Genomic DNA, 17622 nt, shown 5'->3' on the forward strand with positions numbered 1-17622 from the left:
CAGGTTGCCCAGAAAGGTGTGGATGGCCTGGAAACATTCAAGATTAGGCTGAATGGGGCCCTGAACAACCTGGTCTATTTGAAGCTGTCCCTGCTCATTGCAGGGGGTTGGACTAGATGGCCTTTAAAAGTCCCTTCCAAACCAGTGTATGGTTACATGGTGGCTTCTCAGGTAGACACAGTCACTGTCAGCATCCCAGCAAAATGAAATGAGCCTTAGATTTGCAACTCAAGTTTTCAGCAGCTTGCTCTGCAAATTATTGTGGCCAGACACATACAGCAACACACAGGCTTGACACAGCCTCGCTGAATGTGCACCAGACAGTTTGCTGCCAGGAAAAAGCACCAGCTGAATGCAGGTCACTTGAAAAACAAGAATCCTATATCCATTTAAGGACTTAGGCTCTTAAAGCAGGAGCAAGATGTTATTAAGATGCTTAAAAAGAAATGCAGCCCTAGCCTAGCTACTGCACAGCAGAAGTGGCCTTTGGTGCTCTGTAAAATTTCCCTGTTTGGCTTCAGCACTTCCAGTGCACCTAGAATTCTGCCTTTGCTTTTGTCATCTCTGTGTCCCTTGGCTAAATCACATGAGATCAATCCAATGAAGCTGAAAAACAGACTCTGATTAAATCTGAGACTGATCTGGTACTCTGATCTAGAGTTCCTCCTTGCCTATTGATAATGAAATTCAGCACAGGGCAGATCTTGATGTGTCTGGGCAGAGCTGATTTGGGGAATTAAATCAAGATGTGCCTAAAGAGATTGTGGTCATTTCTAGATTAGAAAAAGGTGATGCATTCAGCAATGTCTGGAGAAGTTCAGCAATTAGTTGCTTTTAATCACCATTTCAAGATATACTTCAAAGAAAGGTACCACTTTTATCTCAGGATTTGTTTTTCTCTTGTACAGCCAGTGATGTCCATGACCAGAATCTTTGAGACTGGACAGTTCCAACCAGTGGTTCCTCTCCTGATGAACAAGTGTCTTTACTGTTGAGTATACCGTGTTTAGAGTACATGGGGGAATGTTCTGCAGCTCCTGTTGAGGTGGCAACAGAAAGTTGAGTTCCAGATGCAACAACATGGCTCTGTGCCATGTATAGAGGATACATGGGTTTAATCCGGTGGGCTGTGGTTTGACAAGGTGAAAGGGGAGGAAGATATTGGCCTTTCTGAAGTTGCAGACAATAGCCTTGTTTGAAAAATAGCTGTAGATGGGTCTGTGCATCCACTGGAAAGGCTTCAAATCATGAAGTGTATAAAAGCTCTGTCCTAGAGTTCTGACCTCTCATATGAATGAGGGAGACCTGGAACCCACCACCTGTGTGAGGTTAGATTTTTCATTATACAGTAATTATGTAAAAAGAAGATGGAGTCCTGTGCAGGAGGTTGTCTCAACCTGAGGTTTATTTCCTTGGATTAATAAAAAAAGGATAAAAGATACCAAAGATGTAATTTAAATATAAAATCTGTATGAGAGGTAACTCATAATAAATCTCCTGTGTCAATTCTCAACTGGCTTTCAAGCTTCTATTTGTCAGTGAGTTCAGAAATGAGACCTGAGCACCTTTGGCTCAGACACAATCTGTACTTGGAGCTGAAGTGGATCTGTATTTGGAACATACAGATTTTTGCAAATCTTTTTCCTTCAAGGACACACAGTGCATTAGGCATTTGGCTGTTATATTTGTTGCAGGTATTACCAGTCTGCATGGTGAACATTGACTGCTATTTAAATTAAAGTAATGGTAAGCCTGCTCTAACCATTCCCCTTTCTGTTAGAAAGTGACAACACCCCAGGCATCAGCTTGCAGAGAAGCTGATGGTCTCTGGTCTCTGAAGCCACATGCAGCACTTGATGATGTATTAGAGGGGCCAGAGCACTACAAACACATGCAAGGTTGGTATTTGCTGGAGTTCAGTATCAGGAAAAAGTGAGCTGGAAGCACCCTCACTGTAAGGAAGCTGCAAGTGCATGGTTCATGCAGACGGGTGATTGGTTTTCACCATGTTCATCTGCCAGCAGGTTACCCTGCAGTGCCACTGATGCTGATACTGACTGTGGATCCCAGAAGTTGTTGATGGTCTCCAGGAAAGGATTTATGTCATAAACAAATGTTCTGGGTTTGGCTTATGTCTTCCTGTGTCTCCGTGGCACAGGCTGGTGCCACCACTGTCAAAGCTGGCAGACTGAAGGATTTTCTTTCCTTCCTTCCTTCCTTCCTTCCTTCCTTCCTTCCTTCCTTCCTTCCTTCCTTCCTTCCTTCCTTCCTTCCTTCCTTCCTTCCTTCCTTCCTTCCTTCCTTCCTTCCTTCCTTCCTTCCTTCCTTCCTTCCTTCCTTCCTTCCTTCCTTCCTTCCTTCCTTCCCTCCTTCCCTCCTTCCCTCCTTCCCTCCTTCCCTCCTTCCCTCCTTCCCTCCTTCCCTCCTTCCCTCCTTCCTTCCTTCCTTCCTTCCTTCCTTCCTTCCTTCCTTCCTTCCTTCCTTCCTTCCTTCCTTCCTTCCTTCCTTCCTTCCTTCCTTCCTTCCTTCCTTCCTTCCTTCCTTCCTTCCTTCCTTCCCTCCTTCCTTCCCTCCTTCCCTCCTTCCCTCCTTCCTTCCCTCCTTCCCTCCTTCCCTCCTTCCCTCCTTCCTTCCCTCCCTCCTTCCCTCCCTCCTTCCCTCCTTCCCTCCTTCCCTCCTTCCCTCCTTCCCTCCCTCCTTCCCTCCTTCCTTCCCCCCTCCCTCCTTCCTTCTTCTTCCCTCCCTCCCTCCTTCCCTCCCTCCTTTCCTCTTTCCTCATGTCTGCCTGCTTCATCTACTCTCCCTTCCTGCCTGCCTTTTTCCATCCTTCTTTCATCCCTGAAAAGATCAAAAGCATTTTCAAGAGCTGATTTTAAAAAAGGCAGAAAACCCCCACAATGGTACCAGGCCTGCATGTAATATTTCATTTATCCAGCTTTCAATTTCACATTTGTTTCTTCCTACACAAGACCTGTGATGTGTCTCTAGAGTTCCAGGTGAAAAGAACTGAATGGTTTATCTCTGTCCCAGTACACTGCAAGGACCTAAGTGCAGTATCTGGTGATCAACAAGGCCACTGTTGACAAGTACACTCCTATTATGAACCAGCCACAAGTTTCTTTTTTTTTTATTATTTTCACATCTACTTTTCTCCTCATGAAGTTCTGTAGGGTGGGGTTTTTTCCTGTTGTTGTTGTGGGGACTTTTTCTTTGGTTTGGTTTGGGTTTTTTTGTCTTTCCCCTCTGTTACAAGCTCTATCCATTAATTATCAACACTGTGGAGTTTTTCCCTATTGGTGGATTTTTTTTGGAGCCTTAGCTGCTAACATCAAACTATACCAACAAAAACACCCCCCACTCCAAACCCCAAACCAGAAAAGGACATTCCAAACCCCAAACCAGAAGAGGGCATTGTTTCTAGCTCTCTTAGGTTTGAGAAGGTTTTTGCTGAAAGTTTGAAACATCAGAAGGAAAAAGTTCTCCCAAAGCTGTTACTCCTGTTTTGATTCTGGGTGATTTTGGAGGTGTAATGTGTGATTTCTTACCATTCTGATATTAAAAAAGTTGATGTCCTTCAAAATCGAGACAGTAGTTGTTATTCAGGTTGACAGCAGCAAATAAATGACCTGCCTCTTGAAGGCAATCATTCTCAGAGTAAGAGATGAATGAGAAAAGGCAGAAGCTCGAAGGAAAGTGAGAGCAATGCTCTGCCCTGGAGAGGATTGGGGTGGGCATGGCTTTTCTCTTCCCTTCCTGTTCGGTACAGTGACCTGTGCTCTGGTTCCCTTTCTTAGAAAACAGCTGAAGTATGTATCTGAGACTATATTTTGGCCTTGCTGGAATCGCTCCAGTAAAATACAAGTCTTAGAAGGGAATTACTACACAGCTGACGCTGCTACAGAACTATTACTGCTGCAGGTTAAAATTTCTTACTGTCTGCGTATTTCACTGATGCTCAGAAAAGATGGAAGCACTGGGAATTTGCTGCAGTCAAAAGTCACTGTGAATGGTGAGTGAAATAGTTATTTTTTCTCTCAGAGGTGTGTTCCACTCTGAGGTTCTGTTGGAGAGTATGGAAAGCTTTGATGAAGGTTCTTTGATGATGATGAAAAGAGCCGTGACATATGTGTAGAAAACAAAAAGGAACTCTTGGTTTTATCTTCTCCTTTTCTTACACAATGGACTGACTAATTGGAAAAAGGATTGATAAGTTGCATCCTGATTGTTCACCAGCGTTTGAACTCTATCCAGAACAGAGAGTAAGTCCTGCTTGCTTTTCTGTCAGGCAGAACATGCCCACATGATTTCCAAGCTCTGCCATTCACATACGCAGATCGTTAGAGATGAGATGTATTTTTCATGATGTTTTGCTCACTACTCCCATGGAGAGAAGGGCTGGGGTGGAGAATGCCTCATATGCACTAATCCTGAAGTTATTTCTCTCAGAATAAGTGTTGTAATATAACCCTGTTGTCTGGGTGATGTTGCCAGGCTCTCTTTTTGGCTCTTGTAATAGTTTGTAATGTTGCCGCGATGCACATTTTTAGCTTGCTTGCACCATGGGATCTTGCTTGAAGTTAAGGCAGCTCAGGATGGGAGGAGGGTGTCAGCTTAGGTCCTTAGTTGCCTTCAAATGGTGGTCTCAGCTGAGCAAGGATGGATTCCATCTTCCCTTAGTGTTTGTAAGGTCCTTGGGCCAATTGACAGAAGCAGACATATGCCAGTAAGGTGTCCCTTGCCCATCCTTCCTGGGCATAGTGTCCGTCTAAATCCAGCTAAGTTTCCAGCCTGAGCTGCTGGTTCTGTGCAGCTCTTCACCTACTGGTCTGTGGGATGCTCCCATCTACACTATTGCTGTTTCCTTTGGAGGAAATGGGGAGCTGTCCTTGAGGCTAGTAATGCTGTCCTTGCAGGTGAGCACCTATTTTTCCTGCATTTTCTGTATAGTCTCACAAGGGAATGTGATTTTAAGGCTGAACTACAGGAAATCTACCTCCCTGGCTTTATCTCACAACATCCTGCATTGGTTTAGACCCATCATCTAGACAGCATAGCAGTGGCTGCAAGAGGCTGAACAGGACTACAGGGAAAACAAGAGGTTTTCTGGGGAAGGAGCATCCCATTGGCATCGGCCCAGCCAGGAACTGCCACCATCAATTAAAAAACCTGTGGAGAGTGGGAGTCCAAACCAGTTCCCAGCCCCTGCGGCAGCTACACTTGAGGCCACTCTGATTTACCATGTCAGGTTTTAGTCTGAGACCAGAGTGCTGAACAGCAGGAAGTCTAGAAGTGTAGGCACAGAGTTTGTGGTAATTGGGAGTGGGGCTGCAGCCGAGCCTTACCCCCAGTGGGCTACAGCTGTGCAGGGCAGGTGAGCAGCACTGGAGGTAATGAGCCATGGAGTGCCCAGGTGCACTGACCCATCACCAAAGGGAACAGAGGGCACACAGGTGCCCTGCATGAACATGAGGGTATAAAAGGTTGGGCTAAGGAACAAGATGAGCAGGTACTGAAGTGGTTTGATGTTATCTGTATGGGTTGGAGCTTTCTGATGGTACTCTGTGTATTGTGGCTGTCTCAGCTGCAACACAGAAGAAGTTGGTCTATGATTTGCTGTTGTTCAAAGCAAAATGGAAGGCCAGAACCAAGCTGGTGAGCAAAAAACCTTTATCTGGGAGTCACAGAACTCTCTGTAGGGAAGCTGTGCTTGGGGGAAGGTCTGTAGGGCTGCACAGAGCTTTAATACTTGGAAAAAAGAAGGGCAGCTGGTGGTATGATTTTGGACACTGCCTACTGCTACATTAATCAGTAACAGATTCTGTGTATATAAAAGTGTAACACTGAGGGAAACAAGGCTGATTTGGTCCCACAGAGTGGAGTATAGAGCTGAGAGGAAAAGTGGACTTATAATTTGTAAGAAATGGGGTTGAAAAATTCTGGGTAGATTTTCCTAAGTTTAGTTAAAGTAAAAAAAGAAAAAAAAATCTGACAGTGTTGCCAATACTTCATACTCACATTTTTAATAAAACATGTGATTTCCAGTTTCTATTTTTGCAATGTTTACATTATGAGGTCTAACTCAAATCATATGTTCTATATCATTGAAAAAGCCTTCCTCAATTGGCTTGGAACACCCCAATCCTCTGGCATTTTACTTTTGAGAGAAGAGTAGGAGTGGTTTTTTTTACCTCAAATTTGACTGTTTGAGAAGGGAAGGGGAGTTTGTCCTTCCCTTCTTCTGGCACACAATATGTGTTTGTCTGAGCACTAAGCTGCCCGCAGAACAGGCAGGCTCCTGGCATTGGCTAATTGGATGAAAAGGGCTTAATGCAACAAAAACTTGAGTTACTTGTAGAATAGCTACTCAGATTCACCTGAAACCTAAGGCAGATATTGGTCTTTTTAGAAAATACCAATGCTTTTCTAGTGTTTGCTGGTTTTCTAACAAAGAATTGGAATGGCCTCCCATGTTGGGATGCTCTGAGAAGTGTAAAATGAGACTACAATGCACAGATTAAGTAAATAAGAAAGTCATTAAGGGATAAAGAAAGCCTGAAGAGATGGAGGAGTGGCTTGTTTGAGAAGGACAGGGATATACCTCTCATTTTGCTATTACCCTTCCTTTCTGCAATAGTCCCTAGGTCAATTAACAGTTTGCTGTGACTTCAGCAAAAACCAATGTCTCTTTTTTTTTTTTTTTTTTTGGTCACTCACAGGCATCTTGGATTCAACAGAAAGCTTTCTGACTTTGATCCAACTATTTGCTCAGAAGTTTCTGATGCTATTCAGTATTTCACAATGGCACCAACAGGGAATTTGTCAGAACAGGGTTTCTACTTAATTAGCAGGCAGTTAGAAACACCCCTGGGACAGGAGAGGAGAAAGGCCACTGCAAATCTTGGCTGGGAAGGGAGTAGGGGAGCTGAGGAAAGGTTGCTGCAAAATGGCAGTAGAAGAAATGGAAAGGAAAGTAAATAAACCTGAATACTAATAGTAAAAAAAGCAAGACCTAAATCAAATTATTCCATTTTTTCCCCACACATTTGTTTTGTTTGCCTATTGAGCCCTGTCAGGCACCTTGCCTCAGAGATGGCTAAACCAATGTATTGCCTCACTTACTCCAAAGGTCAACAACAACAGCACTACAAACAAAATTAACTGGTCATTTTTTTGTTTGTTTTGTGAAAGAATGAATTGGACAGTTGGAGAGTCTACAGACCTCTGTATACCATGATTGCTGTCCTTACTGTTATTTCTTTAGGTACAAGTAGTATGGCATCCAGAAGGATAAAGAAGGGGATATTTCATTTTGGCCAGCCTGATACTGATCGTAAATGACAACCAAATTATTTGCAGTACCGTCTGAAGTTTGCACAGATAGAAGCTACTGATGATTATAATTTAAAAGACACTGGCATGGTAAAGTTAAATAACTTGCTTAGTACAACACAGTGAGCCAAAGCCAACAAAAAGTTGAATCACTTCACTGTCACCTCCAGGCTCAAATACAACCATAAAAATTGCTTCTTTTCTTCAAAAACAACCAATTCAAAATAAAAATAAGATTCCTCTTGGACTACAAGCTAGTAACCTCTAGTGTCCATAGATGGCACTGTCTTTAAGACACTTCTACAATTTTGTAATAACTGTGGGATTTTGTTCCTTCCAGTATCTGATTAACTGCACATTTTGTTGCTTTGGTGCTAAAGCTGAAACTATCAATTTTATGTATATTTATTTACTTTTGAGAAGCCCATAGTTTTTTGGTTTTTTTTTTTTTTTTGTAATATGTGCTGTATCTCAGAGTTGTGCATTCAGTCATATTTTTGGCATGTTAGTAATAATCTTCCCCTGTTTCACAATATCTGGATGGTCTCATATCTTATGTGAATAAACTTCTCCTGAGCATGTCCCTACACAAATCTGCTGTTCAACCCCTGCCCTTTGACATCTACATTTTGTGGAATGGCCTAAAAATTGAATGTTTCAGGTTTATTTATTTTCTAGCTTTAACTAATTTCCCTCACCTTAGTCAGTTTCTCATCCTCATAGTAGTTTTCCTTGTAATCTTTACCCTTTTTCTTTAAAATTCAGTTGAAAGTTTTTCTTTGGAAGAAATGAGGATCCTTTCTTGTCATAAAACTGTTATAGACATAGTAAGCCAGGATTTTTGAGAACTTAAGGGCAAAATTATCTCTGGTGAATTCTTCACCAGAGGATATACATTTTGGCTTGTGATTTTTACTGTGCCTTTTATGAGGTAGGTATTCCCTGTTGATTTTAAGGGGAGTTGCAGGCACAGTAGAAAAGGAGGGTACTTGAGTAGGCATCATCATATGAAATTAATAAGAGAATTTTGCTTCGTGCTTTCAGTGTCCTTGAGAGTATGGAAATTATGCCAATGGCATAAAGTATTCTTTACTCTTTGCTAAATGTTAATGAAGATTGGGGCTGTTATGTAGTCATGGCATTTCCACATTAGTAAGTCCATCTGTCACTGAAAAGGGAGAAGTTAGGCTTAGTTATGTGGTTTATTGACCAACTTCTGTTACACACCATCCCTGAGGTTTTAAAAAACTTTTCATTTCAGAGGAGAGCAAATTTCTGCTGGAGTGAACAATGGTTGTGAAGATGCCAAAAGTGTAGGATGGCATTAAAAATCATTCTCCCCCACCAAAAAAATCTCTAGTGACTGTTGGTCCAAAAAGACCCTTTACAAAGGAGTGTCTTTACTGGAACCCTCCTACATGTCAGCAGGGTTTATATATATTTCCATATATTTCTGGCATGGCACCTACCATTCTCTGAGATTTTGCCGCTCCATTCTCAGCACAGATGATTTAGACTTCACCCAAGGGCTGTGTTTTTGTGAGTTGAAAGCAATGTTCCTTCTGGGTGTTTAATTCAGATTAACTGCTTTGAGCACCTTTGCTTTTGTGAAAGTGTAAAAAATTGGCTAGTTTTTATAGTTCTCTTTTCCTTCTTCCCTCCAAAATTTCAGAAATGCTTTCTTTATCATGTGGTGATTTAAAAGTCTGACTTAGACAATAAAAAAGGAGACAGCCAGATGTGTTATTTACCTTCTTCGGCGCCCTGAGCCTCCAGCTAGGTAATCTGTTTAAATTGTCCAACATTCCTGGCAAGGATCTCCTCAGTTTTCTCTTTGGTTTAGTCCAAACCCAAGGATATTTTTTCTTTTATCTTCTTGTTCCAAATTTCAAAACCTTAATAAAGAAATGCACTGTCCTTGGAACAACAAGTGAAGAAGCCAGAGAGAGGAGGGAAGGGAACTTGCCTGGAGAAGCTGGAAATAGCTGGTAGTATTTCTAAGTGTAAACTAGGTAGGATCTTGCAAATCTAAAAATCTACAAAATCTTATACTGGTGGGGGGTTACTTGACTGAAAGGCACCACTAGATGAATTGCTTGTTATCCTCCACCATGTGTGATGAGACTAGAACAGACCATTGTGATATGATACTCTTGTCTGATTCTCTGTTTAACATCTTTACAAGGCCTCCTACCACTGCAGGACACAGAGGGAGATAAACCCAAACCTGTTCTTCTGCAAAGGCTGGTTTCCAGGCATGGTCAATCCCTTCAGATTATGTCTGTCATGTTTAATAGGACTGTGGGCCTTATTTTCAGAATTTATTTAAATGGAAATTCCTAACAGTATCTCGGAGGGGAAACACCTTCCAACAGCAGATGTGCCTAGGTAGGTATGCACATACAATTTCAACTTTATCTGCCTTAATCTAATTGCAAATAGCCTTTAGCTATTCTCACAGCTCATCTCTGAATCTACACATTTTTAGTCCTGTCCAGAAAAATACTTAATTTAAGCAAATAGAAACTGTTTCAGCAGGGGAGCCTGAGAGTCTTATGTGGTGCAAGGATCTCTACTCAAACCTCTGCTTCCTGCCAGGGGAGCATGAAAAATCCTGTGGCTGGCCTCTGTGTGAGGTCCAGCCCTGTAAATGTGTCCTGGGGAGGTCCTGTCTCATCAGCCAAATAGGCTTTCCCCCCCTCCTCTGCTCTGGGAACTGTGCTGTGCCACAGGAATTAGAAACTTGGTGTTTAGGAGATTTGGACAATTCCTACAGGATTCTGTGGGATGGAACAGTACCCACAACACCAACTCACAGAGGAGATAACATCCAGCTACTGCCCATGGGACTCAGATGGTGCCCCTTGGGCAGTGTGGTTTCTGAGGCTCTCCATCTCCCATTTTCTTTTTTTTGGTCATCACTGAAAAAATTTTAACTAGAGCAGGGTTGTGTACAGGAGACCTTGCAGTACTGGACAGTCATTTGAGAGTGGTTTCCACCTTAATTTCTTCCTAATTTATCCAGTTTCCAGTTCATTTATGCACCACCATGTTCTCTTGGCACTGGTATGACATCTTAACCAACTGTTAGTAATACAAGAGCAACATCATGGTCTTGCAGCCTTGGGATCTGAAAATTGATGTCAGGATCTGTTTTCTGCTAGCTTGTCTGGCTAGAGTTAGTTCCAGTAACTTCTCCAAAGAGCAGTATGCATGCTGGGGTATACACCCTTACACCCCCAGGGAAATCCCAAATGGATCTGTGGAGCTCTAGTACCTCTCCTGGCATAAGTTGAAGCTGAGCAAGAAATGGTGTTAGCAGACACTTGCCAAGGTAAGTTTTCTATCAAAAGAGTGCTGGCTGAACTCAGCTGAGCCTTCCAAAGGCAGGAAAGTTATATGGAGGTTGCGTGAATAAGGCATGGAGTTAGCCTTGTGTTTGGCTTTCCTGTCAGCAGCCTATGACACAAGACTGAGGTAGAAAGTGGAAAAGTACTAGGTATTACTGGTGATGTGTACAAAGGGAAAAAAGAGACAAAAAAAGATTCAGGAAGATTGATGTCTATATATGGGAGGATTTAAGTCTTCAAGCTCAAGTGTTTGTGAAAGGGCTGGGAATAAATTGCTCTCCATGGGCTCTCTTCCCAAATAAATCACTGTCCTCTGTGACAGCAGCACCACGACCACTTCCCTTCAGTAATAAACCAGCACCATCATCAGGTCTCTTTATTTTGGTCTATTAAAGAAATTCCTTTTTTTCCTTTTTTTGTTCTTATACATGCCACCCATAAAATTCTAGCTGTCTTTGTTTCTCTTATTAGCTTTTTATTTCTAAGCTGTACTAATTGTTGTCTATTCATCCTTTCATTCATGAGTTCTTTCTATTTCTTCATAATATTTTTAGCTTATTGTGCAGTCTTACTAAGTAATTTTGTAACCATCACAGCCTCTTTTCCAATTGTGGTATCGTGGCTTTCTTAGCATCTAGTGAAATATTCTTAAATATCTCCTAATTAACATTTTTCTCTTTAGAGTCATCTCCCAGCTGACTTCAGTCAATCATAATCAACTTGGCTGAAGGCTGGCCCTTTTGAAGCCTCAAGGATATGTATAAATTTGACTGTTCTAGTTACAGAGAACAAAGGTAATGAAATTGTGACTGCTGGCTCCTAAGCTATCACTACCTTCTACTTTTGCTAATGGTCTTTGTGTAAACAGGAGAGTTAAATTTAAATCCTCCCCATGTTGGATGTAATGCTTGAACTCAGATATTGCCTGATTCTCAAAAACGAAGAAAAATCTCATATGTGAAGTTTGAGATCCTTGAAATTCTGATTTTCTTCTTCCTGAGCACTGCAGATTAGTCTGGTGGGACTCAGTCATTAGCAGGTTACTGTTCTGCTGGCACAAGCAGCCTGTGCTTCACTTACTAGACTGTCTTTTTCTCCATCCATGAGTCTTCTTGTCTTCCTATAATTTTTCTCCCCATCCCTTGGGAAAGGGGAGTATGTGGGTATTTGGCTACTGGCTGGAGTCAATCCAGCCCAAAGAAGACAAGGCTAACAGGGGCTCACAGCCATGTATCTAAATAGAGGAAGGGAAGACCCTTTACCTGGGGTGAAATCTGAACTGCAACCAGTGGACCTTCTTCTCTCATAGCAAAATATAGAGAATAAAAAATTCATAACCTTAACATTAAACACTGAAATTAAAAACATTAAAGTCCCAAAAAAGAAAGGACTGTTACATCTCAGTGAGCAAAAGACTGCTAAAGAATTGATGTGCAGCTGATGCCGGTGTTTGGGTTTCATCTACAGCATCTCACCTCAGCCATGCTCAAGTGCATTTTGCCTGTTACAGTTTCCATGCAGGTATGGCTGACTGCTCCTGCTGCAGACACCCCACTGCTTCATGGGATCCAAGCACTGTTTATTCCCACCTTCATTCTGAATTTTTACTATTTTGTCTGTTACAGAACATCAAAGGATGTGGTCCCTTCTTTTTATTATCCATGTTTTTAGTAGTGGGAACTAGAGAACTTGCTGAAGGTCTTGCTTTTCTGGAAATTTCTTTGTTTTCAGCAAGACAATTTCTGAACAGTCAAATGCCACTGGTGCATATAGAATTTCTATTTAAAACCAGAAAGAATCCTGCAGTATTGGAGGCACTTAAAAGCAGCAAGAGGTTTTTGGTTTTTTTTAATTCAGTCTACTGCTGAAGCATGTTTGGGATCTCTGTGAAAGTCTTTGTGGATTTATAGCATGATTTCTGAAGAGGAAGGCATCCATTTTCTAGGATTGTGTGGGGTTGATACTGTCTTCGTGGCTTTCTAAAATTATTTCTTCCTAGGCTATGAAACACTTTTCAGCACACACAGGTTATTGTGGGCTTCAGTTATGATAGAAATACATGTACTTTAGCTTCACCTGGAAACAGGAAAGAGCTTTTTTACTTTGCTTTGCTTTATGAACTCTTTCAAAGTGTGGTTTCTACTTCCAGACACTGTTATATTAAAATATTTACTAATATCCCATGCAAATATCGGCCTATATATTCAGTGGCCAAAGTAAATACAGACTAAAGACTACATTTGTACTCTCCACAGGAACAGGCTGGAGGCCTGTATTTTGGGACCTGTTCTGCTGCCCACACTGTCATGATACTTCTGTGTTCTGTGGTGCCTTTTGGAGCACAGTTTTGGATTCAGCATCAGCATGTACCACCATCAGCAAGCACTGTGGTAGATCTTGTAGGCACAGCCTGAACAGCTGCAGACCCTGCTATGCCATTTTTGACCATAATCTAGGGTTATGTCAGCCTGGGTTATCTCTAAAAGATGCATGTTGTGGGTCGAGGGGCTGTGTCTCACATCCAGGCAGCTGTCCTTTGGCAGTCCATCAGGAGCAGCCAACTCGCCCCTTCTACCCAAGGCTTCTGTGAACTGTCCTGTTCCTTACCCAAAACAAAACAAAAAATGCCCCCCTGGAATGCATTCTGTTTCCAAGGGGAATAGCCCTGTTCCCAAGGGGTGCAGTGTTCAAGGTACAGTTTGAGATGCTCAGTTCACCTAAAGTTGAAAGCTAAAGTCACTTCATAGTTGTGTTAAATATGTTGCATTAATTGTCCCTTTGCCAACCCTGTTTTGAAAGCTGGGGGGAGGAGGAGCACAGCATTTCTTCATGATATGCAAATTTTGTTGGATGTTTGCTTGAAGTACATGGCTCCCTCTAATTGTAGTTTTTTACTTTAGATTTCTAATCCTGTTCATTCTGTCATGGATTTGCACATATTATTCCAATCATGGCAGTGCAATCTATAGCTTTCTTACTATGAAGCCAGACTATTTTCTCTGAAATCAAAGTCCTGGGACTTATTTTGTTTATTTTGCTTCTTTTAAATAAAGAGACTTTCCAAACAAAGAGCCAAACAAATTTTCCTGTGGGCTTCCTAGATTTGTTCTGCTTCAGTTCAAGAAAGATGTAGGACAAGTCAAAGTGTATTATGGAACAATGGAAAAAACAGAGATTAATACGCTGCTTTTTCTTTTTTTTATATTTTTTTTTTCTGTGTCAAAGAGCTCCCTAAACAAAAGCAGCGACGTTTCGGAGTCCAGATCTGGGTGTCCTTGAAACATGCATCTGATCTCACCTCTCTGAACAATGAGTCTCCTTACAAAGAAAGTGCCAACTGTTCTCCCAGAGTTCATTTGAACTTCCTCCAGCTTCAGAAGAAAGAGAAGCAAGAAATTCCACTTAGGATGCCAGCAGGTCTCGTTTGTGTAGCTGGCAGCTCTGAGGGATTCCAGATGGCTTCAGCCCTTCTTTTGAACATATCTTTTGATCTCATTTAAGCTTCCTCCTGATTTCACCTGCTCTGTGTTTACTGACTGAAGGATACGCAGGTGGACATATTAACTTCACCATAGGACACAAATGGATTTCATTTTTACTTTGTGTGCAGGAGGGAGGTTGTGTAGTACAGCTAATGCAGCTCCAGCTCCACTCCATGATTTATGATTCAGAAACCACAGTATAATTTTAACAGACAGAACAAACAAATGGGAACCCTTGTTTGTCCCCAGTGTGTGTTTTCTAAATGTTACGACATGTACTCTTCAATCTAGTGGTCACCTAGGAAGTTAAGCAAGAAATGTTTTTAGAATCCACTTTTGTGATCACATATTTTTTCCCATTCTGTGTTTACATATTTATAGATCTCTTTATTCACAAACAAGTTGTTTGTCAACCTCTTGAGCTATGTTTAGCTATTGTACGTTTCCATAACAAGTAGCAAAAAATAATTTGTTTTAACAAAGACAGCAATCTAATTACATTTAACACTGTACCTGAATCTGCATGTTGTGGACAGAGGGAGAGCAGTCAGGATCGCACGCTGGTAGACTGCTCGCAGACGAAGACATTACAATGCAGCAGAAAAATAAGATTAATGAGCTTGATTCTCATCAAGGAGGACATGAAATGGGTCAGTCTGCAGAGATGCAGGACTTTGCTGGTTGGATTGACATGTGCCTTCATCTGAGAAGGGATCTTCTCAGCCCATTTAAACTGCTGAGTGTAGACCACTTAGCTTCAGTTTAGGTAGATACCCCTTCTGCAAGTTGGCTGTGTCACGATGAGACTCAGGTGTAAAATTTTCCCCATAGTGTGGCTTCTGTGGGGTGTGTGAGTTAGAAGAAATCTGTTTCACATTTTACCAGGTGTGCTGCTTCTGTGAGATGCTGCCAGAAGCACAGAGCCAATGCCAGCCGGCTCTGAGACAGACCTGCCACTGGCCAAGGCTGAGCCCATCAGTGACAGTGGAAGAATCTCTGGGATAACAGATTTAAGAAGAGGGAAAAGTCTCTGTTCAGGAGCAGACAGAGAAGAGCAGAGTGAGAATATGTGAGAGCCGCAGTTCTGCAGACACCAAGGTCAGTGGGCAGGCAGCGGGAGGATATATTGCAGGTGCTAGAGATGAGCTTCCCCTGCAGCCCATGGTGAGAGGCTGTCCCACTGCAGCCCACGGAAGTGCACGGTGGAGCAGAGATCCACTGGCAGCCCATAGAACACCCCAGGCCAGAGTAGGTGGATGCCTAAAGGAGGCTGTGACCCCAAGAGACGCTCATGCTGGAGTAGGGCTCTTACAGTACCTGTGGATCTATGGAGAGGGGAGTCCACACTGGAACAGATTTCCTGGCAGGAATTGTGACCCTGCAGGGGACCTATGCTGGAATAGTCTGTTCCTGAAGGACTGCAGTCTGTGGAAGGGATGCATGCTGTAGCAATTTGCAGAGAGCTGCAGCCTGTAGGAAGGTCTCACATTAGAGGAGCTCATGGAGGACTGTCTCATGTGGGAGGGACCCCACACTGGAGCAGGGGAGGAATGTGAGGAGTCTTGGCCCTGAGGTGGATGGAGTGGCAGGGACATGTGATGACGGGACCGCGGTCCCCCATTCTCCATCTCCTTGTGCTGCCTGGGGGGAGGTGGAAAACTGGGGAGTGAAGTTAAGGCCAGGAAGAAGAAAAATATAGGGGGAAGGTGATTTTCAGCTTTGGTTTTATTTCCCATTATCCTACTCTGATCTGGTTGGTAATAAACTGATTTCCCCCAAATCGAGTCTGTGTTGCCTGTGATGGTAACCAGTGAGTGATCTCTCCATGTCCTTGTCTTGACCCACCACTTTTCCTTATATTTTTTCTCCCTTGCCCAGATGAGGAAGGAGAGTTAGAGAGTGGCTTTGGGAGGCAGCTGGCATCCAGCCAGCATCAGCCCACCAGACTCCATTAGAAATGGCATTGTCACATAATACACACTACTGATGATGCAGACTAGAGAATAAACATTGTTTAGTGACTCATCTGTTAAGTAAAATCCAAACCATGTTGTTTCTCAGGAACATTTAAGCCCTCCCCAGCCCCATGATTCATACCTGCTGGAAAGATCTGATTAGGTTCCTAGCCAAGTCACCCAAATGCTCTGAGCTTGCCCTTCCTGACTATTTGCTTCAAAAGGATTTCATCTGACCAGTGCAGATGCTTGTAGCAGACAGAATGTTCTAGACGCTATCTCTAACTAAAGGAGACAAACAGGCAGCGTGGTTCTCCCCATCCTAAACAAACAGAAAAACAACAACCAAACAGAGCAGTCACTCCAGCTGTGGGCTCCACTGATGAGAGAGGGAACATGTGGCAGCCAGCATAAATTTAACTCATTGCCTAATAAGTGAGATGAGACCTACTACCTCCTGATGGCAGCCACACTTGTTCCTTTCCTTTCCCCAGGGAAAAGTCAGTAGGGATGCAGCTACTTTCTTGATACAATGAGGTGCCAAAATGGACCTGGAACAGGACACTGAGCTGTGGAGAGCCCTGCCTGCAGCCATTCCTGTGGCTGGAGGCTGGAAGGGCCTGCCTTGACTGCGGCATCTACTCATCCATTCACATGGCTTTTGAGTAACATGGGGCACCTCCTCCTCTCTCAATGACTAAACATGTTGCTTTTCCTATGCTCACAGCTCTCACATCTGCTGATGACCTGCTGCAGGTTTCTCTTCTGCACAGCACAGTGTCCTAATTATTATATCCCAATTATTGCATTAATCCTAATGCAGCCTGAATACATCCCACTGAAATCAGGAATGGTCAATGAAGGCATTGAGTAAAATTTGCAAAGGGCAATTTCCCTACAGTTTGTTTGTATTTTGTTTGCTTGATTGATTTTAATTTAAAGGTACCACAATTACACCCACCAGATAGATAGCTCCAGATTCTTGACCTAATTATGGGAAGGAAGAGCCCTACTTGGTTTTTGTTCTATTTTCCAGGTTTCAGTGGAGCTTATCAGCTTAATTATAATTTTAAACCTACCATCACCATCATAGAAGGTGACGTGAGCATTTGCTAATATGGACATTTAAATCTTTGGTCTTCAGGTATGCAACTCAGTGACAATCCTTCCTGTGCACATCCTGGCTGGTCACTTGCTGGCAACCAATGTTGATTTTCAGCCTAGAGAGAAAGGTTTAGAAGCAAATGTTTCTCATAATTTTTCTAGACAATATTCCAAAGGTTACAGACAACTTGGAATAGTTTGAAGAAAAGCCTTTTGAAACATAGACATGAAAATGAAGCTCTGTTTACCTATGCTGTGTGGCAGACATCTCATCTCTGGGGTAGATTGTTGGTAGTAAAGCCACATGAATTTTCATGCAATGTCCCTGGAAAATGCTCACATATTGACTTTATGTGCATGTAGATTGAATATGGCATGGAGACACTTTTGTTCCACAGTATT

Source organism: Anomalospiza imberbis, chromosome 5 (assembly GCF_031753505.1).
Source record: "Anomalospiza imberbis isolate Cuckoo-Finch-1a 21T00152 chromosome 5, ASM3175350v1, whole genome shotgun sequence".
NCBI classification, from domain to species: Eukaryota; Metazoa; Chordata; class Aves; order Passeriformes; family Viduidae; genus Anomalospiza; species Anomalospiza imberbis.